We start from the raw sequence: 27,100 nt of genomic DNA, 5'->3' as shown, positions 1-27,100 counted from the left end.
CAGGCGAGGGAGCACAGGCGACTCGAGTGGCGCGAATCTTTTTTTCGAGAGCAAAGTAAAGCGAGCCGGATCAAAGCGAACGCCGTTCATCGTTGGAAAGTCGGCCATTTCCTTGAGGGTTAGGCCGCGTTTACATTGCTGCTGTGATAGTCGATACCAGCGGAACGTGGGAACATTTTTCAGTGTTTCTGCTGTGGAAACATTGGCGTTGACTCACCGAGTACGGAAATGATCTTCGGTTCAAGGGTCGTGCTACTCCTTTGCTTCGGTCGTCTATGTAATCGACGTGGAAACATTAATTACTGTTTATTAAACCTGTCACGTGTCCTGAAACTGTTCGATCGTAACTCCGTTATGAACGCTGTCTTAAGTAGCCTCTATCGGCGCTGTGATCGACGATCTCTTCGCTAATATTGGTCGTATGAATATTGATGAATTATGGCGAACATCGACGAACATCGACGAACATACGCGAGAACACTTAACGATTCTCCTTGTTTCTCACCGTTAATCCCTTGCGCTATTTCTTTAGTAACTATCGATACAACTATTCCATTGTTGATTTATTAGGAAGCAATTTTTATGCTTGTTCTACGTCTACGTTTACTTCAATGGGAAACGATTGATAAGAAAGGTAATATTTAAATTTCTCAAATTCAGTTGAAAATTTTCGTCACGATTCTGACACGATATTGTAGATCATTTAATGTTCTCGATAGTTGTTCAGTAAACCTGAATACAAAGGTCACCGATCTCGTTCTCCATCGGAAGCGTAAAATATCCGAACGTAGGTTCCTCTCGCGAAAACACTTAACAATTCTTCTTTCTTGTACCTTTAACGTTCTTCTCGACAGTTGCCATTCGACAAGCCTCGGTGAAAAGGTCGCAGATCACAAAGGGTTACCGACTGCCCAGAAGTCGTCGAGGGCATCTTTCACCCCCAGATAGAGGAGAGATCTTCGCGGTGAAGTGCGCTCGGGGAATCGCACAATGGCGATTGAGTGCAGCGGCACTCAGACGTCCCTCGCGCTTTATGGAAAAAACTGACGTCCGTCCCTCTAATTCAACGTTCCACGTCAATCCGCCACTTCTCGCGAGTACTCGCCGCATGAAACGGAACTCGCGCCGCGCGGGCGGCCGCTAACCCGCGCCCTCGATTCCTTCCGTTTCGGCTCCACCGTTTTCGCGGCTTGAATTCATTTTTATCTGGTACAGTGCTTCCCGCTAAGGGCTGTCGCCCTATAGAGTGGCAGTTTGGTTTTTAATCCTTTGATGAGATCATGTTTGGAAGACTAAGTTGCAGGAGAATGATTGAATTACTCGGACAGCAAGAGATTAGCATGTAGTTTCTGTTTTTGCTATTATTTAAGCAACTAAATTTCGTTGATCGTCTACTGTGTAATTGATTTCTATTTAATCCTAAAATATAATGTATACAATTTAATGGGGACACAATAATAACGTGAATCTATCTTTTTACAGAATTCTAGACGGCCACCGTGCAGAATTTCGTCGAGGCTGTTCATACGGAGTCACTTTCGGAGACAGGTATTGTGCTCTATTCAAATACTTTCAATTACTCAATTTCTTTACATTAGTCAAATAATTTATATTATTTGTATTCATACTGTACTATTCTACTGTATTCTACTTCACCATATGAAAGTTCTTCGGTTCCATATCGCTTCAAAAATGGTTCAAAACCTACAGAAAAGTGTAAACAGAGAAATGTAACAAACAAAATCTATTCTTTCTGTTTCTGATATAAAAACCACTACGTTCGCGAGTTGTCCTCGATGAACTTGTTTCAACGAATATTAGAAACACCAGTAAATCTTCATAATAATGATGAACATGTAACTGTTCGTGTTCACGTTAATACGCGCTCTAGTTTTAATTCCCCGAAAAGTCGCGCGCGTATACGCGCTCCGCAGACCAGGAAAAATCCGCGCATATCCGTGCTCGCGATGCAAATGGGTTAAGGCCGATACGCAGCCGCCAGAATTCGCCGACGCGAAATTTCGAGGCGCACCTCTCTCCCCGCTGACCTACATCAAACTACAATGAGGCCTATCGAGGCGCGCCGATATCATCCCGAAATTACAGGGGGAATTACGCGGGCAAAGCGCAGGGGAGGATGGTCCATTGAAACTGCCTTGAAACTTCATTGAACTCGCGCGCCGCGCGTGGGAAACTTCTCGAGCACTTTTGGCAAGTTCGCACGTTTCTTTAACTGTCCTGGGAGTCGCCGTGACCGATCCGAACAATTTTCTCATTATTCCCGCTACCCCTATATCGTGGAAACCGCGTTTTCCCCTTCGCCCGACGTTCGCTGTCGGCTGAAACACGCGGGCGCGGGAGGAAAGTTGCTCGCAACTTCATTTTTATCCGTTACAGACTACTAATTGAAAACTGAATTGAAGTTTCAATAGTCTTAGTTTCTATAGAGAACTTTCAAAAAGTCAATAATAATGAAGACTCTCGGAACTTTCGATAGAAGCTAGATTATCTAGCAATTGCTTGACACGTTCACGCAAATCTTAACCCTTTACTCGAGAGGTGACTCTCAGTCACCATTTAATTTCATATAAGAAAATTCCAAAATGTTATATACAATATTAAGCTCTGTATAATGCACCAGTGAAATATTTCTACAAAATATCTTAATATCATTTCTATAAAATGTCTATGTTTCATCGGAAAGTGTCGAATCTTAGTGACAAGCTCCGAGTACAAAGGGTTAAGCGTTTTCCCTTGTTTCTTTTGTAGCAAAGGAAAGGATCATTAATTATTTCTTGTCGCAATGTTCGCGTTATTATCAGCTTAGTTACGTTACTGAAGACGATCATTTCGCACCGGTTATCTTGTATGCTACGATTGTTCTCTAGTCACTCAGAAGCGTTAGTCACCAGCGACTGACATGGCGCTTATCGCGTTAATCAATAGAGGAAAAGGAAACTTCGCTCCATTTTTCCATTTCACGCGCAGAACGCTCCAACTAAATTCCACAGTTAACAGGTTAAGAACTGTTTCTTTCGTTTCGAACATAATAAAAAGACACGCAAACCTCGCGTTATTCATGGGACCGCCGATGTAATAGCTCCGCAGCATTAGCCAGCGTTCAGGATGTTTACGCGCCCCGTTGTGCGGAGCACGAGACAACTCTTTATTGAAATTGCCGCGAGAACGTATCGCCGACGGTCCTTTTATCGCACCCATCGCGAGGAGGACCGCGGCGTTGCCAGCAGAAATTGAATCCCTCGACGCTCCCCGTCTCCGCCATATTTTACTCCGACGCCGCGAAGGGTGGGGGTGCTGGTTAAAAATTTTATAACGGTGCCCGGCGTGTTTCCTTCGCGACATCAACTTTTATTGCGGCCATCGAGCGACGAATTGAGTCTCGTCTGTCGAGGATTCGAGAGCGGCCGCTGTTCGACCCTCTTTTGCATCGCCGACCTCGAAAGACCGAGTCGATCGTTTCATTCGGAGTTCCGGGGACGTCCTCCGTTTGTTCGAGATGCGTTCGATGTAACGAGATCGAACGTGTAGACGAGAAACTTTCTTCCGCTGGAACGGAGACTGTAGGACGATCGAGGGATTTAGTGTCTTGCTTCGATTTCCGTTTTCGTCGGTTTTGTTTAATTTAATCCTTTGTGGACGAATGTCTACGTTTCGGCGAGATGGAAGTTTCGTATTTAAAAAACTAAGTCGTGGACGAATGATTTGATTACTCGAACAGGAAAATATCAGTAGTTTCCTTTGTTTATATTAATTAAGCAATTGACAAGTAATTCAGCTGCATCTGCTGAAGGTTTCGTATATTTTATAGAATCTCCGTCCGCAGGGTTAATTTAATTTAATCGACGTTCTCGAGTTTTTACGTGTCACGTCGAGCTGAATTCGTTTGAATTGGATTTGGGAAATATATATATTACTTAGTTAATTCGAATTCAAAATAAATATTCCTCTAATCATTATACTTAAGTGGAAATACGGGCATAACATGTGTTCAGAATTTTTCTCTTTTCCCAATAAATGATCAATGACAAAGCCGTATCGATCAGAGTTCAGAAAGAGATGATAGCCCAAGTGTTTAAATTCGGTTCCATTCTTGCCCAGCTCGAACTCGGTATCAGAGGGCAAAGGGTTAATTATGTCCAGGAAAACCGCTAAGAACTCAAAGAAACGAAAAGTCGCGGCTGGGTTCGTAGATAAAGCGAGATCGATCCGACCTCTCCCGGCGGACCTTAAGTCTTTCGGGATTCCGGTCAATGGATTTAAACGCGCCGCTAGACGAGAAACTTGGACCGTTTCCACGTGTCTCGGAATCGGCGAAGATTGAAATTTGTTAGACGCTGCTCCGGCCGTGTCGGATTCATCGCCGCGGCGGGGACCTTTGTCTCGGGGAACTTTAGTGTCGTCGGGGTTCGGATAACGAAGGGAATGTCTCGTTTCCGGCTCTGGTTTCTCGTGTCTCTTCTGCTTCGGACTGAATGCGGTATCGGCGATGGCTCTTCGATCGATTCGATTGCGAGCTAATATCTTACACGTCGATGACCAGTGTAAGCGCCTACTTACAGAATTCTGTAATACACTGTCGTTACCAGCGTTTCTTATCTAATCGTGTCAAATGGTCTTTCTGGACTACCCTTTGAACTCTGTAGGCTCCGATATTGCACCAGTTATAATATTGAATATTTTAACGAATCAAAGAAACTACCCTAAAATTATTCGATTTTCACATCCAAATTTTCTACTGAGGAAAATAAAAGTTCGAAGGAATGTTATGGCATTTCTCATTTTCACTGGGAATACTATAAAAATTCGTTGCAGTTGCTGATAGATTAGAAAACCTGGAATACTAAGGGTTAACCCTTTGAACTCTGCAGGCTTCAATATTGCACCAGTTATAATATTGAATATTTTAACGAATCAAACTACCCTAAAATTATTCGATTTTCACATCCAAATTTTCTACTGAGGAAAATAAAAGTTCGAAGAAATGTCATAACATTTCTCATTTTCGCAGGGAATACTATAATTAGTTGCAGTTGCTGATAGATTACAAAACCTTGAGTGCCAAGGGTCAATACCTTCGAATCCCGCGACGCGCCTTGGCGCAGGGGATGCGCGCGGATGTAGCGAGCGGGTCACGCTCGAAGGAAGCTGCATTCGGAATATTACGAACGCGGCTTGGTCCGGCGCGGTCCTTCGCCGGGCTGACTGGCCGTAATGGAAATTGCGGGTATAGTAATGGGAATGCAAATGTCGCGTGCATCGGGACCGCGCGAAAGATCAAACAACGCGCCGCGATCCGGCCAGGACCCCAAAGGATCGGGAGCCAGCCCGGCTCTGTCTATTATTCGCTCCGTGGCCAGCTGAAACCTCTCAATTACCTTTCCAGCGTTTCTGGGTCGATCGACCTCGACATTTGACGAGGCTATTTATGCACCCGGGGCTTAATCGTTCACGCTCTTGCCCGCGTACCATGACGGAATTCCCGTGGAAGCCGACGACAGAGGACGCTCGACGGACAAAAAAATTCCGTTCGGGGTTAAACTAAAAATTACACTCTCTTTTGAAGTAACGGCGAAGTTCGCGCGATCGTTTAACCTTTTGCTCTCTATACGTGCCCTCTCGGTCGACAATTAACTTGTCAGGGCGCTGTTATAACGTTTCGTATTTAATATTAACACGCTGACTACCACGAGGAACAGCGTTTTATGTGTTACGTTTTATTGGAATTATATTTCTATAAAATTTCGGGGGTGTCAAGTTTTCTCAATGATATTGTTATTTTTCAAATGAAAATCATGTAGCATCGACTACTTAGTAACCTTCAGTTCTCGTTATAGTTAACCCTTTGCACCCCGAAGTTTTTCACTAGAAATATTTCAACATTTTCTGACGAGACGAAGTCGATACTTTGTAAAACCAACTCGACGAGAAATTCACGCGAATTGACGGACAAAGCTATTTTACGTCAATATTTCTCAGATTGATGCATTGTATGAAGTATAATATTAAATATCAAACTTTATAGCTTCACTGTAGGAAATCAAGTGACTGAGTCACCTCCCGAGTGCAAAGGGTTAATATTATACCTTATATAACGCATCAATTCGAGAAATATTGAAATAAACTAGCTTTGTCCCTTAATATACATGAATTTTCGCTTCGAGTCAGTTTCACAAAATATCGTCTTTATCTCGTTAGAAAATATTAAAATATTTCTAGTGAAAAACTTGTGGGTGCACAGGGTTGAATGTGGTCTCGTCGAGAGACAGCCGGGCAATGCGCCATTCGCAATCGCGCACGTTTTCGCAGTGGCGTCAGAGACAGCTGAAGGTCAACAGACCCTCGCGTTCTCCTCGTCGCCCCGTTAATTGCACTGTCGGAATGAACGGTCGCGGTTCAACTTCGCTCGCGAAGTCCACCCCAGAAAGTTGCCGGAAACTGGGGGCAGTTTGTCCGCAGCGGGCCGCTGCTGCCAAATTCGCGGGGTTTATTTATCGCGGCTCGAGTTCCCCGTCCCGTTGCTGAGTTACGACTGTATGCCGCGATAATTCACGGGAAATCGCGGCTCGCCCCGATGTATCTTCGTGCTTTATCTGGATTCCCCTTTTTTCACACCCTCCTTCCGTTCCGTAAGTAGTGTCCGTTGTCTTCGCGTCGAACGAAATTCCCCGTAAAAAGGGGTTAAGAGCAATGGCTGTGAAATATCTTCGATCTGCAGTTGTCATCTTCTTTGACACTAGAAAAATCCTGCGCATTAACCTTACCGAAACATATATTCCCAATGATCCTAGAATTCTTCTGTGTTAACCCTTTGAACTCTGTAGGTTTCAATACTGCACCAGTTATAATATTGAATATTTTAATGAATCAAAGAAACTACCCTAAAATTATTTGATTCTCCACACATCCAAATTTTCTACTGAGAAGGAAAATAAAAGATCGAAGGAATATTATAGCATTTCTCATTTTCACTAGAGATACTATAAAAATTAGTTGCAGTTGCTGATAGATTATAATACCATCTGGAGTGCTAAGAATTAATATTTTATTGCAAAAATCGATACAGTTCATAAGCAAAATATGATCGAAATTTCTGTGGCACGGAACGTGTTAATAGATCTTTATTTTAATTTTCATTTATTGAAACCATTCGAGAATAGAATTTCGTTGAATATTAACTTTCATAGATTATTTTCGTTAGGAAAGTTTTTCTTCGATTCCGTCGATTATAAAGTCCATTAGTAGCAGCAGAGAAGTTGAATTTTCCATTCGAAAACACACTTGACTCTTCTGCCTATAAGAAATTTCCCTCTTGAACGTCTTCTTGCGTTCAACTCTTCGAGGGAAAAGTTCTCAGGGACATCGATAGTCACGATAACTGTCCACCCCTAAAACTGTTGTTACAAATTATAACACTATCGCAAACAAGTCCAACAAGAACAAAGAACGCGCATATCCAACACAAATCAACTGTCTCATCCATCTATAAAACGGGGTTAAAACAGTAATCGTGAAACGCGATGCTCCCCGGTTTCCATTGACACTACAAAAATCCGCGCGCATTAACCGCGCTAAGGGACGCATGACAGAAAAACCGTCTCCAGCCGAAGGGGGATGTCGCGGCACAAAGGATCCAGAGAAAGGAGTAGACCACAGTGGATCGACAACCGATATCCACGGAAGGAATAACCGACGGACGATTTCCGTTGATTCATACGGGCCCGCACAGACCGACCCTCCGGCTCCACCCTCCGGCTCCACCGGCGGCACAACGGACGAAGAGAGGAAAGGACGTAAACTTGTGTATACGGGCACGGGTGGATACGTCGCGAGTCGAGCAACGGCCGCTTTCTCTTGGGGTAGGTCGTCGTGAAAGGGGTCGTTGAAATTTCCGGTTCTATAGTCGGCAAACTCGAGCACCAAAAGCCGCCCGCCCGCTCGCCCGTCCGTACGTCCGTACGTCTGGTCGCCCGCAGGTATATTTCCCTGCTCGCTCAGTGTCCAGTTCACCCGGTATGCTTTCTGCATAATGAGAGCCGCGCCCGGTAGGCACGATGGCTGCCGGCGGAGGCCGGTCCGGGGGAAGAGAATTGAAATCCCGCGCCCCGTGGCCCACGGAACCGGCCTCCTCTAATCAATGACGAGCGAGTAATAGGCTCCAAGAAGCTTGCCCCCGAGCCCACTGTGGGAGTGGTGTGTAGGTTAACGAGGAGACAATAAAATAATTCACATCCGCGTTTTGCGGTGGAAATCAGAAATCAGCGCGTACTTTCTTCTTTCGATTGAATTATTTAAGTTTACAAGGTACAGTAAACATTTTCATCTCTCGGCACTCTAAGGTTGATCCCTCAAGCAAATGATTAAAGTGGGAGTGGAGTGTAGGTTAACGAGGAGACAATAAAATAATTCACATCCGCGTTTTGCGGTGGAAATCAGAAATCAGCGCGTACTTTCTTCCTTCGATTGAATTATTTAAGTTTACAAGGTACAGTAAACATTTTCATCTTGCGGCACTCTAAGGTTGATCCCTCAAGCAAATGATTAAAGTGGGAGTGGAGTGTAGGTTAATGAGGAGACGATAAAACACAATTCACACCCGCGTTTGGTATTTATTCGTGGTTTTCTATACAGCGCGGTCGTACGATGTACTTTTCAGACTAACGCGTCGGCGGTACGCTGCTTCAGTTAATAGCGGAATCTCCAGACGCTGTTTTTCTACTGTTACATAACTCCGAATATTCCGTTTTTGCGATATCTCGTATTGTCCTGTGTTTCGAAAATTCAAACTGATGCAAGCGGTGATACAGTTAACTCGCGACCGGTCGCAGCAACGCGTTAAAATATATCCGCAGCATGCGGAAGAAGCTAAGCGAAGACGGTTCGTAACCCCCAGCTAACCCGAAAGGGTTAAGCGGAGTGGCGATCCGGAACGATCGCTTTACTTCCGGTCCGGCGTAAAAGACGCGATGCGCGCCGCGTGAATCGTAACGCGCGAATATAACGCGGATTAACGTATGCCGCTTGTTAACCTACTTGCCCGGCGGCGGACCGGCCACTCGATCGATCGATTACCGATAATTGAGCGCCGAAGAACAGCGCGATATCTAATTTCCTACTGGCATTCGCCGATGGAACGAACTATTCCACCGAAGAATTTCAAGTCCGCGTTGAAAGTTTTTTGCCCGGCGGAGCCGAGAACACTCTCGGTGTTTTATGAGGAGCGTTGTTTGCGAGTAAACGGAGGATCTTCGGGAGAAATTGAAACCTTTTCGAGTAACTCGCGGCGCAAGAGTTAACGAGAAACTAATTTCTTCCAGAAGTTCGGTAACTTTGGAACGGAGGATCATATTTTTGAATTCTTATGAACCTGCCCTTTTTCAACGATTCACGCTCGACACTGGAGACAAGCGTTTTATACGATTCACAGAGAATTCGTATAGAAATTGTGACAATAGATTGTTATATAGCGTTCGAAACTATACATTTTTTAAATTATTTGGAATATTTAGCATTCCAAAGGTATTAATAATTGCGAAACTTCGACTGGCAGTGTTAACGCTATTCGTATCGGCACTTTTCTTGCGGTAACTAGTAAAATAACTATAATCGAGATAATAGATTATTCTCAGTTTCTTCGGACGTTCGTTGTAGTGTTCAAGTGAAATTATATATTTTTAAAATTATTCGGTATGTTTAGTATTTCGGAGGTATTAACAATTGCGAAACTTTGGCAGTGTTATTTATTTCAGTACTTTTCCTGCTGTAACTAGTAAGATAACTATAAAAATCGAGACAATAGATTATTCTCAGTTTCTACAGACATTCGTTATAGCGTTCAAGTGGCACTATTTATTTTCTAAATTATTCGGAACGTCTAATCGCTTCTCAGCTCGTTTCACTTCTAACGTGCGATGCGCCATCTTTTCCTATGATATTCCCGATTTCTTGTTTCTTCGAAGACTCGCGCGAGGTTTCGTGTTCCCGTAGCAAACCATTACCCCTTGCTTTCACCCTGTATCGCTGCACAAGCTCCCTCGAGCTCTCCCCGCGTTTTTGCTTTCATCTTCCGCGTCTCGCTTAGTTTGTTTCATCCATTTTTCTACGGTTACCAGGACTAGCAATCTCATCTGGAGAACAATTACTAATTACTACTGAGTCACCTCGTATACCGAGATAACGAGGGACGTGTCGTTAATCGAATCCTACGTGTGCCATCGATCAACATTCCTCTTAGAATTTTTGTGTTTTTCAGAACTTTCTGTGAACTTTTCCGTGAATTTTTCCATGTAGAATCGTCATTATAGGGACACCCTGAATGCTCGTACAAAGATTTCCCTAGGTTTATCTTTGCACCGATAAGGGTGGAATATTTAAATCGTTTTTAGCAATCTAAGGTGTACAAACTTTGAACAAATTAATCATTACTGTGCGTATTGATGTTAATGTTACCTCATATTGGTTATTGCGATAATTAAATAAAAATGTTATACTATATATATATGTATGTAGAACTCGATATAAAATTCTCCCTTGTTGGTACTAAAAAACATCACAGAGATACGGGAGTTAACTCGGTGGTTTACAAAGTGGACGACATCACCCCTTGGGGGCGCTGAGACGAGCCAGAAGAACGGCAGTAACCTCGGCTAGCAGCAGTTTTCTGTTTGTTCGCTTAAAGAAGGTACATTTGCAAGGAACGCTGAATAATGTTTCTTTTTATACAAGCGGACGGTAGAAAATGACTTTAGGAATCGAGACTTCAAACTTCGATGTACAAATTCGAAGGCTGCAAATAAATAATTCAATCATCTGAATACCGAAGGATTGTCACCTAGTTTTTATTTCTAGTATTTAACACTTCAAACTTTGATAATCCAATCTCGAAAGCTCCGCAATGAATAATTCAATCATTCAAATACTGAAATATCGCTACATAGTTTTTATTTCTAGTATTTAACACTTCAAACTTTAATAATTCAATCTCAAAGGGTCCGTAATGAATGATTCAATCATTCAAATACCGAAAGACCACCACACGCTTAATTTTCCTAATATTCAACCCTTCGACGCACAACTCGTGTATTCCACAGAAAATGTGTCCCGAAAGCTTGAAAATCTCCTCGCCTCGCAAAGGGTTGAACGTAGAAGAAGATGCCGCTTCATTTCGCAGCGCGGACGGCGAGGCGGCGGCGGAGTGGAAGCGGCGAAACGCGCTGCGCGCGTCTATCCTGTCCTTCGAATTTGCATCTTTATCGAGCGCAAACTCGATAAACCGCGCTAATCCCGGGAAAATTGCACCGGGAGGCGGCCCGCTTCTTTTATCGCGGCTCTCGGCCGTTAATCGGCTGATCCATCCGCTGGAAATGCAGTGCCGGGCATCGCGAAACCGATCCCCCGGCCGTTTATCGGCCGAAAATTGAAACCGGCCGCATTTCGGCCGGCATTATACGCCGCGTCGCGCCGTTGCGTGTTTCCGGTCGATCTATTCTCGACGGCCGGCACCGCGGACACTGGGACCGATCGGCCTTGTTCCCATCATCGGCCTCGAAAGACTGCGCTCCGATGTCGAAATCATTAACGTCAATTTTACATGCGCGGTTACCGTTCGAATCCATAATTAGACCGAGCAATCCCAATTACAATTGTTAATTGTTCAGGCGTTCGGGGCGCGTCGGTCCGTTTCCGTGACGAGCGATTCGGGATCGCGCGCGGCCGTTACCGGGACCAGTCGACGGAGAATCTTCTTTTTGTAATTATTAGAAAGGCAACGAATGTTCCTCCGTGAAATTATTCAAGAAATTCATTTAGCACCGCGCGAATTGAATTGTAAATCGATTAAAGTCTGAACAGATGCACTCTTGGAGTTACTACAGCGAAATTTCAAAAAGTCAATTGAACTGCTCGGTAGTTTTACTACTGTTAACGCTAGATTTATGGATATTTGTTTTATACTTTATACTACCGTTCGTAGAAGAGTACACGTTTGTTTATGCAGATATCAGAAGATTATAACGTGAATAATTGCAGCGATCGAAATCGATTTGAAGTGTCGCGAAATATTTGAAATATTTAGTTTCCGTGAAATTCGAGGGTTCCGCGAGTGTCGAGGTTGTAATTGAAAGAATAGAATTATAGAGAGTGGTTTGTCCTGATTGCGAAAGTCATTGTGGTTTCAATATTTTGTAGATTTCTTCCTCGATCCGTGTATTTCTTGGGATTCTGACGTTTTCGAGTTTTCGTATGTGGACGCAGATTTGTAGTCCAGTGCTTGGTGTTCACCGGTAATTAAAGTCGTTTACGAACGGATCAGCTTGATTGGGTGCTTTATTTTTGAGACTAGTTGGCATCGAGTTGTTTATCGAAGGTACATGTATCCGATCGTTTCAAGTACTCCGCGGTTTCGTATTGTGTTTCGTGGTCCGCCGAAGTATCGCGATATCGAAGACTGACGCGGAATCTCTGGAAATAATTGTTCTTGAATCGAGCTCGAGTGCAGGATAATTGGAAAGGCGATACTGTGCTTCGATGCGGGTTTTCTGAAATGAAACAATGGACGCGTGCCTTCGTTAGACGACGCAAGGAACGGTTGAGAGAAAGAGATATTCATACTGCAAGATCGTTCTGTTGCCTCTATTTTTCGGCGTTCTTTGTCACTTGTATTTTAAAAATATTCTTCTGTCGTTGGAACCTGCGTTCTCGATAAAAGCTCTCGATAGAAAAGCAGCGAAGCGATACAAAACAGCCAACGTTCGTTTCAAGGAATAGAACAATTAATTTCAAAGACCTTAACTACTTTCAATCATTTCTCTTTTGCCGAAGGAGGGAATTCTGCAACTTTTTTTCGTTAAAACAAGTCAGTTCGACACCTCTGCTAACCTTGGAATCTGCTAGCTGGTGTCTTTTTGTAATTAGTGTAGTTTCTATACTTTCTGACTATACTTACTATGCTTTCTTACTATATTCACTATACTTGCTATACTTTCTTACTACATTCACTATACTCGCTATACTTTCTTACCATACTCACTATACTTGCTATGCTTTCTAACTATATTCACTATACTTGCTATACTTTCTAACTATATTCACTATACTTGCTATACTTCTTTACTATACTTCATTATTACATCTATCACACTTACTATACTCACACTCCCCGCACTCCCACACTTTCCATCCCTTCCCCCAACAATCCCAACCAATCAACAAGTGTCCCGAATCAACAGCATCACCGTCACACACCAGGCCAAATAACAAACAAAATCCAGCTACCCCTTATTCATTATTCAGACAAGCTTCCACGCTGCTCACCCTCATCGCCCATCATCTAACGCCTCCGACGTCAACGCCGTCGATCATCCCCCGGCACCCGGGACCGAACGAAAACGACGATGTTCCCGTTGTCGTGTACCCTGTTTCCCACCGACGATGTTCGGCGGTTAAATTAGTACGTTAAATTAGTAGAATTTTCAGTTTCTTCAAGTGGACCGTGCATTCACTCGTGGAAATCAGTGTAGCGACTCGAAATATGTTGTATACTCTTTATTCGCTTGTCCGCTCGAAATTCTCGTTAGATCTCTTTTTGCTTGTCCAACTATTTGTTTCCAACTATGTTCCTCAACTGCCTGGACCTCCCAGAATCGTCTTCGACGACACCTCCGCGATGTCTTCGCGGGGGTGAAGACGTTCCGGTTGGCCCTTTTAGATCTAGACGGTTGTGGAAGGGAGACACAGTCCCCTCCCTTCTTGGCTCCTCCCAGTTGCCAATGTTAATAACTAACGTTCGTCCCGTTTGCAATCGTCGACCGTGGCAGGTGAAAAGCAAGAAACGCTTGGCCTTAATAACACATGCCAACGGACGGGCAAGAGAGTCAAAAATACTGGACGCCAGATGTGAACAGACAAGGAGAATCTACAGCAAGAATCGCGGGCCTTATGTTCAGGGATCTATGGCTGCCGGTCCCTTCTCGTAATACCGTAGGACGATCGCAAGTTGCGAACGGGACGAAGGCTCTTATTGTTACGAAAAAACTGCCGAATGTACGATAAGTCTTAGGAAACGTAAAGAGTGTATGCAACTAAAACTACGATGGTTTAAGGGCTCGAACGAAACGGTAAGGCTGTAAGTGGCCTTAACGGCCGTTCGGCCGAGACACTGAAGCGGTCCAGCGGGGCCCGAGTGGCCCGTAGCTCCTCGGTCCCGTCGCGGCGCAACGTCACGTTCCGCTCGTGGCCGGCCGGCCACGATCCGGCGAGCAATAACGAGAACAACGCGCGGCTCGGCCGCATTAACTAACAATGTATTTCCCCGGGGAGACGTGAATCCGGCGGAGCCGGTCGCCGCTCTTGGGAAATATGGAATTGAATTGTTAATGTCGAACAACGCCTGCGCCCGGTGTTATCGGAAAGCGATAACGCGGACACACGACGGACACCCTTCGCCGGAGGATCGAGGATCGCCTCCGTGTGCGGCCTTTAATTTAACGGCTCCGTGAAACCGTCGCTCTCGGCTCGGCCACATATCGAGGAACCATCGAGACGATCCTCGTTAAGAGTAACGAGTCCGTGGATAGCTCGGGAATCACGGGGAGGTACCGTTGTGCGTCGCTGATCCGCTCCGGGGATCGGTTCTCTTTTCGGGATCGGTGAACTTCGTTTCACGGAGACCTCACGCCGCGACGTTGGAATTATTCGCGACGCGTGTTGCGCGATAGGGGCCGTTTAGGAGTATTTCGAGGAATCGTCGAGTTCGGATGATGGCGGGAAACTTCTTGATAATAATTTAATGAAGATTTGACATCAACCCTTTGCACTCGAAAGTTTTTCACTGGGAATGGTTGACATTTTTCGACGAGATACAGGCGACACTCTTTGAAGCTAATTCAACGATGATTCACGGATAAGCTATGCGACAAAGTGATTTTATTTAAATATTTCCTATAGCAATAGAAAGTTTCATTTAAAATACTAAATATTCAATTTTATAGTTTCGCCGTGTCAAATCAAGGGTTAACCCTTTGCGGACGAACGTCGACGTTTCGGCGAGCTGAAGTTTTCTTGTTTCGGAGATTAAGTGATAAGCAAAGAATTTAATTACTCGAACACCGAGAGAGCACGTAGTTTCTGTTCGACCTGTCATTTAAGTAACCGATACATAATTTAGCTTCATCCGCTGAATATTTCGTATATTTCAAAGAATCTTCGTCCGCGAGGGATTAATGATTAAGATTTGATATTAATCATTAATAACTTGATAGGGTACATCTTAACCCTTATCGCTAGCTCTTGATACATGATTCTCACTAGGTTGCAGTTGAAATTTAAACATGCGACAAATTTTCAGTATTATAAGAACACTATAAGAACACATTAAAATTGCAAAAACCGTCTTCCGACACTCGGCAGAAGTGTTAACGTGTTACACGTGTAACAAGATCTTTTTAATTTGATCCGCTATGCATGTCCAGGATCTCTTTATTGCATACCGATCGCGAAAGAATCTTATATGAAGGTCGCTTGTAAAATTTTCTTTTGTGCCACGTCAACGAGCGAACACTACAATATTTGAAAATCGCGGACTGAATTTCCCAAGCCGGAAATGCTCGATGCGCTCGCGCGTCGCATAAAGTTCCAAGTTGCTGGTTTGCGTCTTCATTCCCGAAGAGTCGCGCGCCACTTATCGCAAGGATGATTACTTGGATCGTTTCCACGGTTTCAATGGGGCCCGGAGACGGATGACGGTACGGTTCGCCATCCGTCACTCGTTGCACGGCCGAAAACGTAGGATTCGGGTAAGAATAGTTGGCAGTCTCGTCGGCGCGCGTGCAAACTCCCGGACGGAGATGAACGAGAGTGCACAGCCTTGTGAAAAGTCAGCCGGCCGTGAGTTACGGGTACGGGGAACGGCGGAAGATCGATTCGGACGCGTCTTTGTCGGTACATTTAAATATTCCCCGGTTTCCCGACGGTTCGCGTTGTTCTTTTCGCGCGAGGAAAGAATCGATCATACGCGACGACGTCGCGGTGTTTCGTGCAACCGCCGGCACGATTCGGAGACGACGCTCGTTTCGAATGGAACGCCGAGAACCTGCCGAGATTCTTCGGGAAGCTTGGTCCGAGGAAATTAGTTTAGGGCAGGAAACGCTCGGGAAATGTAAAGTATGTTTCGGGGAATTGGTTCTTCCGCGAGATTAGTTTATTGCGTCGAGAACTGGCTAATTTTTGTAATAAGGGTTGGAAACACTTGGGAAATGTGTAAAGTGTGTTTCGGGAGATTAGTTTAGGTATCGTGTTAAAATCTGGCTGAAGATTTTTGTAATAAATTTCTTTCGAACTAGTTCGAGAATGTTAATTTAGGGTTAGGTTAGGAAATGGTGTGAAAAGTATATTTTGGGAGATCGGTGCTTCTTCGAGGAGATTAGTTTGAGTATCGTGTCGAAAACTGTCTGAAAACATTGGTAATAAATATCTATGAACAATTGGTTAGAGAGAATTAATTTAGTTAGAAACGCTTAGGAAATGCGAGAATCATCTTCCGTGAGATTCGTCGAGAAAATTAATTTAGGGATCGCGTAAGAGTGCCCGAGAAGTTCGATAAAAATAATTCTGGTACAGGCGGCTCTTCCTCGAGAAAATTAGTTACTGCGATAAATGTCTAAAGAGTTCTGTGATAAATACCTTCCCCACGTTTTCTTTGAATAAGTTGTTCCTTAGACATTCCGGTTACCGTGTTTGTTCTCCGGAGAACTGTGCAATATTCCGAAGGATACAAGAGGACTTTCAAACGCGATACTTCGCCTCCGTATAATATTCCACTTTAATAAACCGCATTCCGAAAAAAAGGGAAAACGACCGGAAACTGTTAGCCGGCGCTTCAAGTGCGCTGATTAAAAAAGTATTCAAATTAGATTCTCCCAGAAAGAAGCCTCCCCTTTACAGAACATGCTTAATTCTCTGACGCAATACCGTAGTAACACCGAAACTCGCGTAATCCATGATACTATTAATTTAGTCTAATTAACACACATACCAACGCCACGCTTGCTCGTTGCACAACATTCTTTACACTCCAAATTTCACATATTCCACGAAGTTCACTATAACGCAATTCAATTTACGTAATCTCCATTAACCGTCCAAACACTTCCGCCCCTCGATTCGATGCTCAACATCTCGAACGATATTCAATTTAATCAACAGCCAATTATCGCGTCCGAAAGAAAATTCGATTTCAATAAAAATCACCGGCATTCCAATTACCGATCACCCGTGCCGACGTTAATTATATACTCGTTTCCTAAATTTCGCACGTCCCACCCCTGTGAACTTCCCAATTATCCCCAACGGTGTACGAAACGCGATCCCGCGCCGTTCCCGGCAGGCCCGCGTAATTTATCGATCGAAAAGCGAATAACTAGCAAGAAAATTCACCGGTTTCCCCGAGGGTCAACGCGTCGAGGTCGATTCCGACGGAGATCTCGTGCACCGTCTTCGTCCCCCGAACGTTGCGCAGTGGATCATCGAGCTTGCAACAACATTCCGGGAACAAAACAGCTACGAGCGGTGTGTCCTGAGGGTAAGACACGCCGAGGAGCCGCGGTGTCTAATTAACGGGCAACCCCGCCGCGTGAACCAGTGCAAACATATCCCCCGGAAATTCCTGGCCGTGGCCGGAAGCGATCGGGCCGCCCCTCTTTTCGAACGCGCCGGCGAAACTCGCGCTAATTGAATCGCGCCGCGAGAGCCAGCCCGTGCCTCCTAATAAGAGCTGCAAATACATTAGCATTCGATCCCGATAGGGCCGGCGGAGTATAATTCGTGGGATTCCGGCGCGGAGTACCGTGGACCGGCCATCGATTCGCCGCACAGCGCGGTCCTTCTCTTTGCGATCTCGTGCGATTCGTTTCGCGTATATGAATTCCAACGGTGCTCCTCGGGCGACGAAAGCGACTCTGAACCAGTTCGTCGCGAGACGCGCGTTTTGGACTACGAGTAGCAGTGAAAATTTCTCCGTGAGAAATTAGATTCTTTTAAATGATTCCGCGTGCGATTGAATTATTTATTCTGTTCGAAAGCGCTTCCTTGTATTTCGTAAATTTACCGAACGTAAAACTCTCTGAGTTTTAATACACTTTTAATACTCCTCGTTTCATTCCCAATTACTCTATCTCTCTCTTGCACTCGCTCTCTCGCTCGCAGTCTTTAACATTCGATTCCAAAATACTCTTCGTTCGAACCTCGATCCCTCGAGCTCTGTCGCACGGTCATAAACACTTCTCATTTGCACCCTAATCTCTCGCATGCCCTACACTCCTATCGCTTGGTTATAAACGTTCTTCGTTCACGCCTCAATCTCTCGCGTGCCCTACATATTCGTGGAAAGAAAATTGGAGGACCAATGTGCCGGTAAGCGGTTCGTGCTATGAAAAAGAGCTCTTGTTCGGGAAATAGGAATTTTGCGGAGATCAATGCCGTATATATATATATATATAGCTCAATACCTGTATACACTAAGTATTTAGGTATACGATCAGTTACACAAATAACACATTACAATAAAATATTTTTGCAGAGAAACTGTTCAGTAAAGATTCAGTTCGTTCAGATTCCAGAGGAATCTCTCTGAAATATCAATTCTCCTCTATCACGGTACACCGTTCAAACGACCGAGCAATTATCACGCGCAAAACGAACTGAATACGATTTCAAAGGTAAATCTCACCTCGCGTATTACAATGTATCACGTTATCTCCGCCGCGGTATCTCAATTATCTCGCGGAAACTCCGGCGTCCCTCTGAAATCGTAACGATTCGTTTAAACGCGACGTACAAAACGCGAAAACGTCGGACCAACGGTTACGAAGGTAAATTTCCTCGGTAATGCGTTCTCTCCAATTACCAATCAGTCGGCGCATCAACGGTCGGGTATTTTTAACGAGCGTTCGTTCCTTCGCGTGCCGGCCGATCGCTTCAAAGGGCGCCGATTAATTGGAGCCAGCGCCGCGGCGGCTCCATCTTCACCGGGCCCATACATATTCCGCGCCGCGTTTTTCAACGCGTCGTTCGCCGTTTATTAATTCGCGGACAGCTTTGTCGGCGCGCCCTCGAAGCCACCCTCGCGGACATTAACCCTTTAACGCTTCGACCACCGTTTCGCTCGGATTCGAACGACAATTATTCGGATAGACTCAAAGACCGACACCACCTTCCGGCCGATATGCATCGAGCGCGCCGGTTCTTCTCGCGTCTACGCGGAGCACGCGAAACTCTGCGGAAAATTCGTGAGAAATTCAAACGTCGAAGATATAAGAGTATATATTGTTCGACTGATATTTGAAGTAGAATCGGCAACGACAGCTTTCCGTGGATTCGATGGAATTGGATCGGTTGAAAAGGGAAATCTCAGTTTTCGCGACGGTATTTATGACAACGATGCGGTCGTTCTTAGTTGAAACATTCATTGTTCCATTATAGGAACCAATTGATGTTATTTAAAACTTCGAGGAACGATTAAGCGTATTTTCAATAGAATCGCCGCGTATTGTACGTCTATGTTTATGTTTCTCTTATTCTTAGATTCGTTGAGAGAAGATCGATACATGTATTTATTGAGAAATATCTTAACTTTCCAGTCCGCCATTGACAAAATCGCTTTCGTTATACGTGTAATTTAAATTTACGTAAAATTCGTTTGTAATTTAACGAACGAACGGAATTCGGCGATTCCGTGGAACGGTAGGAGAATTCTCGCGAACGGTTCAGTTGGTGTATCGCTTCGGAATCCGGAGATGTAAAGGATATTCGAATTATTTATCTTAATGCCTCGCAGCGTCTCCATTGTGTTCACTTTTTCACGGTCCATCTGCGTACGGACACAGCGATACATTATGCTCTAATTGAATTACGAACGACCGTGATTAATCGGAGCGAACACGTTCGTTCTACCCGCTTAAGGGATTAATCCCGTTGTTCGCGCGACCAGCGAAAAACCGGAATACACTTTATCATGGAATTCCGCGTTTTTCCTCCGTCGGAACAAAGATTCCCCTCGTACACCTCCCCTCTCGCGCGCTGCCGGTTAGCGTTACGATTTATCTCCATTTTTATGCATTCCTCAGGCTTTAGAATCCCCGGCTTCTTGCGGCGGTTGGCTCGGCTTGCTATTAATTTCCACGGCGTCGCAAGAAAGCCATTTGCCCCGGTTATTTAGGCGAAAGAAAGATCGCGTAAATTTCGCGGCGTCTGGCAACAAAACCGAACCTTTCGCTGCGGTTCTCCGGGCGAGATCGATTTTCCGGTTAGGGTCGATCTCACCGATACGTTGGTTAGATCTTCGCGCGATAGCGAGGATTTTTTTTCAGCCGAGGAAACGAGAGTCGAGGAATCGATACGCTCCGAGAGCTTTGAAACTGAAAAATGTAACGCCTAAGTGGACGAGCTCTCCGCGTTCAGCGAAGAATCGAGGAATTTAATATTTATTTTTGATGTCTTCTCCGCTTTTATGCTTCGAGATTATTTCCTTTCTCTCCGGTTTTATTTATGTTTATAAAAATAACGTTCGGTATCTTTCTAGAAGAATAATTCAGTCTATTTCTAGTTAGCTTCGATTTCCTTTAACTCCTCGCGGACGAATGTCGGCACTCCAGCGAGATGAAATTGTATTTGGGAAACCAAATGATCGAATTAGTCGAACGACACGGGATCAGCATGTAGTTTCCTCCTTTTCCTGTTGATTAAGCGATTGATGTATCATTTAGCTTAACCTGCTGAAGGTTTCGTGTATCTCAAAGAATCTTCGTCCGCGAAGGGTTAATCGCATCCATCTACGTTACCTTTGCGAGTAATATTTCACTGCAACGCTTAAAGAAATCGCTTCGAAACAGCGTAACGTATCGACGAGAACCGAAAAACGGCATAATTCTAGCCACCAAGGTTGAAACTCGTAAAACGCGACGATGTCTTAAAGAAATTGCTTCGAAACAGCGTAACGTATCGACGAGGACCGAGAAACGGCATAATTCCAGCTACCGAGGTTGAAGCTCGTAAAACGTGATAACGATCAATTTTCTGCGTGCAATCACAGAGAAAATTGCTACTCGACGATTGCGCTGTGTAACGTTATGCATTAACAATAACCGAATAACGCGCGTTGCCTCGCGGTGGTCGCGCAACGGTGTTTCACGAGCGTTGCTCGCGATTTGTATATTCAGCGGTTCTTATTCAAACTGGGAGTAACCAAAGCGTTGCGCGGGCCGATGCATAAATGTAGATTCTCAGTTTTCCGGCGTCGATTTGCAAATTCCCCGGAAGCCAGGTTTCATTAACAAGCGCGTAACGATCTCCCGGCGTTCGCCCCGCCTCGGTAAGAACACGCGCGCCATTTTCTTTCATTCGATCGCCGCGTCGAAGCCCGCGCGAGTAACTCTGCGTCGCAATTAGGGCGTAACCGTTCTCCGATACAATTTTTAGTTGAACCGGTTAACTGTGTTCGACGAGTATACGCGTCATCTTGACCCTTTGCACCCGGAAGTTTCTCACTGGAAATATTTGAACATTTTCCGACGAGATACGGACGATATTTCGTGAGACCAACTCGAAGAGGAATTATACGTACATCGAGGAACAAAGGTATTTTGTTGAAATATTTTCTAAATCGACGAATTACATAAGGTGTAATATTAAATATCAAATTTTATATCGAATTGATTATCTATTTAAAATATATTACGTAACGATACGATATCTGAGTTTTTCCATGTATAGCGATATAAGCCGATCTCGGTGGAAGTTGCCGCGAGAATTTCGAGCGTTTTGTTAGAGTAAGATTTAGTCCTTTATAATAAAGGCTGATAGTATTTGAAATAATCATTAATGTTTCGCTATTGCGGTACTATGTTACACTATTATCTAGCTTCTCGTTACTACATATCATTGAATATCAATTTCCTTAATATAACTGTTTCCAAGCAATTTGGAAGCTCCCATCGGCAACGCGTTAACACGACTGCCACGAGAATTCCGAGCGTTCTCTGTAACGATACGTATTCTTCTATAACAAAGGCAAATATTAGAAACAATTATTAATAACTTGGTGTCACAGTACGCGTGTTACACCAGCCATTTGCGTTACTAATTTTTATTTGACATCAGTTGTCTTGTAATTCCATTTTAAGCAATCTTTAACCCATTCGAGACCGATTGCACACCGTGTGTGCAATAATAATAATAATAATGATGATTTGTCAGTTATCCATATAGTCAGTTGTTTACATAGCAATGTGTGCAATAATAATAATAATAATAATGATGATGATTTGTCAGTTATTCCGAGTAAAGTAGTCGTCGAGATAAGACTTTCTTTGAATTAATAGTATCTGTAAAGTTGACCTCAGTGAAAAGTGCCATCCGCAGAATTCAGTTTTCCGAAAATTAACCGGTACGCGATGCGTTAAGATCCCAGGGCCACATTTATAGGGAACGCGAGTAAAGGAGTACTCTAATCTACGGATGGCGTGTTATTTTCCTGGACAAGGGATTCCATCGAGGACAAATCCGGATGACGTGGATCCAGATCCCATGGATACGAGGCGATCCTCGCGCGACATGGAACGAAGGAAGAAGAAGAAGAGGAGGAGGAAGAAGAAGAAGAAGAAGAGTCGCAAGGAAACAAGAACCGAGCGGAAGTCGAGCGGATTCTGCGTAGGAATCAGCGTTCCCCTAATCCAGCTTGGAATCTCTAATTCCGTCGGACGTTTCCGACGAGTCGCCGCGACGACTTGTCCCGAATTCCGACACGATTTTTCCGTTCGCCGTTGGCTCCGCCGTTCCTTCGGATCGCGTCCTGCTCTCGATGTAATCAGGATTATTCAAGGATTATTCAACGAAGACTCCGCGCCGCGTGGTCGAAGCCTCCCATAAGCGTTGATCATTTCATCGACCGGCGAATACATGCATGTATAATTTAATATAAATGGTAATTACGGTGAAAACATCGGTTTCTCCGGTCGGAGCTGGTAACGGTAGACGATTCCTCGTTGCGCGCGTTGAGAAAGTATTCCAAGATCTTAGAGGTTATCAGCTGCGATCGGATAATCGACGATGCGAAAAGTGGCGAAGTTTCTCGCCGAGCGTCAACATCTGAGTTCACGCGAAAAGCAGCGTCACCGAAACTCGGGTGACGCGGTAGTCAACGCGTTGAGACGAGTCTAGCGTGTTTCGCGATGAATTTCACGGCAGCGGGATTTATAAGCGCGAATACGTCATTCGAGGAACACGTTGGTGATCCACGGGATCGATAGCACCGGTGGCTACGGGAATCGCTGGTCGGCCCTTGACGAACAAAGAATTATTGACACTCGTTTCCGGGACGCGAGCGAGGATCGATGCGCGGCGTGACGCGTGTCAGCCGCGGAAGAAGGATGGCCGTCGCCGGGCATCGATTTTTCCGCGGTGCGACGCGGCTCAGAAATCGAAATGTCCGAACGGATTGTCCGCGCGGATGGAGCGGCCATCAATTTATGAAGGTGTCCGAGTCTATTTTCGACGTCAATGAGACAGGGGATCGCGCGCGAGCCGCGGATTCGGGATAAGCGGCGTTAATTAATAACCCGGATCGTTTCGGCCCGAGCTCGCCGATGAATAATCCGCGGAAATTTGTTTCGGGAACTCGCCGACGCGATTCCCTTATTCCGTGTAATATCGTTGCGATGCAACGGAACGATCACCGTTAACGAAACACGAGGACCTTTTCATTTCGTTTCGAATATTTAACCCTTTGCACTCCGGAGGCGCCTCTGGGTCGCCGAATGATTTGACACAGCGGAACTTCCGAATTTGCCTCGTTCCCCAGTTTCCAAGTTTCATTCCAAGGATAGAACGAGAGAAATGGAAAGTGGTATCGGGAGAATTGTGAAAAATAGAAAATTAATTAACGCAAAGGGTTAGTCACCTTCCTCTATTGAATGCGAGCTGAGAATCGTTCGATTCTCCGACAAGAATTCACCGAAATCGCTAATTCGCGATCACCGTGAAATCTAAATATTCAAACGAACCCCTTTCCTCTCCTCAATCTTCCTCAATCTTCCTCGATCGATCGAAATAATACGAATCCCAGCGCACATTCCCCGAGGAGAAGGAGCACGTTGCACATTAGCAAACATCTCCGCAAGAAAAGCCCGGAAGAACGAAACGAGGGTTAAACGAGGATCGGGCGCGCCGATTCCGTCCTCCCCCCATAAATCATCGCGGCAGTCACGCCTCGCGTAAGTACCGTCTCGATAAAGCATGATGAATTATCCGCAGGCTCGTTACTTCGCGTCGCCGAAAAATTCCGCGTCGAGCCGCGACGGAAGCCTCGCGCGCGCGTTATCGCTCGCCGCGATGGGAACGAAGGAAACGAATTCAGCGCGCGGCCGCGCCCCGTAACGCGCATTGTCCGCGAGATGACGGCGGAGATAGCCAATATTCCGTCCGACGGGATTCCACGGGAAAGCCGGGACCCGGTCGCATTGTCGCGGCGCGGCAGAAACGCGAGAACGACGCCCGATAATCCGAGATTCCGGGTGCGCGCGACCTTTTCCTCGTCCCCGCGCCGGGCTCCGGTCTCCTTTTCACGGCCGCCGATAATCCTTTCGCTCCGGGACACCGCGATTGTGCCGGTAACCTCGTTGCACCTGGAACACCCGCGCGCCCCTTCGATTTCCCGCGATCGATCCCGCCCGCGCGACGGATAAATGCGAGAGACAAAGCTGCGGGAGCGGGCCGACTCGCCGGGGGTTTATTAGAGCCGAAATTCGAACGGTCTCATCGGAACGGTGCATCTGCGTCCTTCCGGGTTCGAATTCCTTTGGTTTTTCGAGTATCTTTATTTCATCGGGACTATTCGAGTCGCTCGGAAGCCAATGCGGCGGAGTACACTGCTGGGTGTTTTCTGATGTTTTGTATTTTAGTGGAGCGAATGGTGTTTTCGAGGGTTTGGTCGGTTCTATGGTTTTTCTGGGTGGAGGTCGTTTTTGTGGATTTTGAATATGTACGATCAATTTGGAAGGAATGTGTTAATGGGGTAGTGAGTATTGAGTTGGGTGTCTACGAGCTGGGTAACTGTTTAGCCTGGTAGGTATTTGACTAGGTAGCTATGTAGCTATTTAGCTAAGTTGCTAAGTGTCTAAGAGCTAGGTAGCTAGGTAGATAAGTTGCTAAGTGTCTGAGGGCTAGGTAGCTATTTAGCTAGGTAGCTATGTAGCTATTTAGCTAAGTTGCTAAGTGCCTATGAGCTAGGTAGCTAGGTAGCTATTTAGCTAAGTTGCTAAGTGCCTATGAGCTAGGTAGCTAGGTAGCTATTTAGCTAGGTAGCAAAGTTGCTAAGTGTCTGAGGGCTAGGTAGCTATTTAGCTAGGTAGCAAAGTTGCTAAGTGTCTGAGGGCTAGGTAGCTATTTAGCTATTTAGCTAAGTTGCTAAATGCCTATGAGCTAGGTAGCTAGGTAGCTATTTAGCTAGATAGCAAAGTTGCTAAGTGTCTAAGAGCTAGGTAGCTATGTAGTTATTTAGCTAAGTTGCTAAGTGCCTAAGAGCTAGGTAGCTATTTAGTTAGACACCTACGTTGCACAATATTGCATATTATCACGTCACATTCTCATATCTTCATCTAAAAAGCCCACACCAACCTAGATTAACACCCCACTATGCAACAGTTCGAGAAACAACTACATATGTCGCGATCGAACCGGTTGGCCCCTGTTCCGCGGAATATGGGAACATGTTGCAAATGGACGAAAGTCGGAAGGAGCGTCGGAATCCCGGCGAGCAATGGAATTTTTCCAGGGCCGGCTAGAAAGAGTCTGACGGGATTTCGCAGACTTAGGATCTTAAGATCGCGTAGACAACGGGGGAATGCTTCTCCGTGGGTCATTTCAGTCCCGGGTATTACCCTCCTGTGAGTAATGCGGTTTCTTTCCATACCCCTGGGGGAACCTAAACCCGTCCGTTTCTTTCCAGCGAACGCTCCCTTCTGTTCGGCTCCTGGATATCCCGACGGCTTCGACGTTCCGGCAGCGATCCGCGGGCGATAAAGCGCGCCAGACAATCCATTATTGACTGTTCCACGTATATTTCCGGCCGGAAGACGGACGGAGCTTTAACCGGCCATTTCTGAAAGAGCCCGAAACGCTACGTTAGCGGAAGGGGAATTTAAAGGCTGCCATCGGTAAGGATATCCGCGACAGAATGGCTGCTCGCGTGCTGCGACGATTCTTGTTGCTCCCCTGTGACTCTGTCGCGAGGATTCTAACGTTGTATAACAGATATGTCGCGTGCCACGTGGAAAATGAAATAAAATATTAATAAAAATACTAACAAAATATTTAGACGAGTAACCGCGAAGGATAACGTCGCTTCCGTAATATCGATAGAATCTTCGTTCGTCTTTACTATTTCCCTTTCGTCTCACTTTTTGGTTTACACTTCATTTCCGGTTTGTCGCTGCGACACGCGAGTAGAAAATTCATAAATGATGGATTATGTAGTATTAGTTTATACAACTGTCGATAGAATCTTGGTTTGTCTCTACTATTTCCCTCCTTCGTCTTACTTTTTGGTTTACACTTAACCCACTCACTGCCAGCCACGAATATACTCGTAGCATTTGAAATATATCGTAATACTTCAATACAATTGAAGCGCTCGGTGGTTTTAGCGTTAATGATCGGTACAGCTCTAGATTTCGAATGCTGGGAATATTAGAAAGGTTCGAGGAAATCATTACCGAAGTCAGACGGGAAATGAATTTATCGCTGCGTACTTCTACGACTGCCACGTCCATTGGATACTTCAGTTCCATTACGCAACGCCTACGAAAACATTGACGCAGCCTTGAACAGTTTTGATAGCGCACTTCTGGCGTCATGGCTTCCAGCTCAATAACGATTGACGTGTCATAAAGCTCGCGATGAGACGTAACAGTTAATGGACCCGTGAATGCACGTCCTGCAGCACAGCACCCTTACGAGCTATCTCAAGGACGACCTTTCACACACACATACACACACGAACAGCTAGATGGCCAGTCAACTCGCGACGTGACTTTTC

The 27,100-nt window shown here is 45.2% G+C and overlaps 1 protein-coding gene across 4 annotated transcripts in view; it reads left to right on the top strand.

Annotated features, from left to right (window-relative positions):
* Tpst (tyrosylprotein sulfotransferase) overlaps positions 1-27,100 on the top strand; it is a 292,529-nt gene that overhangs the window by 125,769 nt on the left and 139,660 nt on the right. For all 4 annotated transcript variants that reach the window (XM_031988631.2, XM_076371966.1, XM_076371965.1 and 1 more), the window contains one exon: positions 1,483-1,548. The gene's annotated coding sequence lies outside the window, so the exon portion shown is untranslated. The remainder of the gene's footprint in view (positions 1-1,482; positions 1,549-27,100) is intronic.

The sequence above is a fragment of the Nomia melanderi genome, chromosome 11 (genome assembly GCF_051020985.1).
Source record: "Nomia melanderi isolate GNS246 chromosome 11, iyNomMela1, whole genome shotgun sequence".
NCBI classification, from domain to species: Eukaryota; Metazoa; Arthropoda; class Insecta; order Hymenoptera; family Halictidae; genus Nomia; species Nomia melanderi.
Note: the sequence above shows the minus strand (reverse complement) of the source record. Positions and strands in the feature narration are given on the sequence as shown.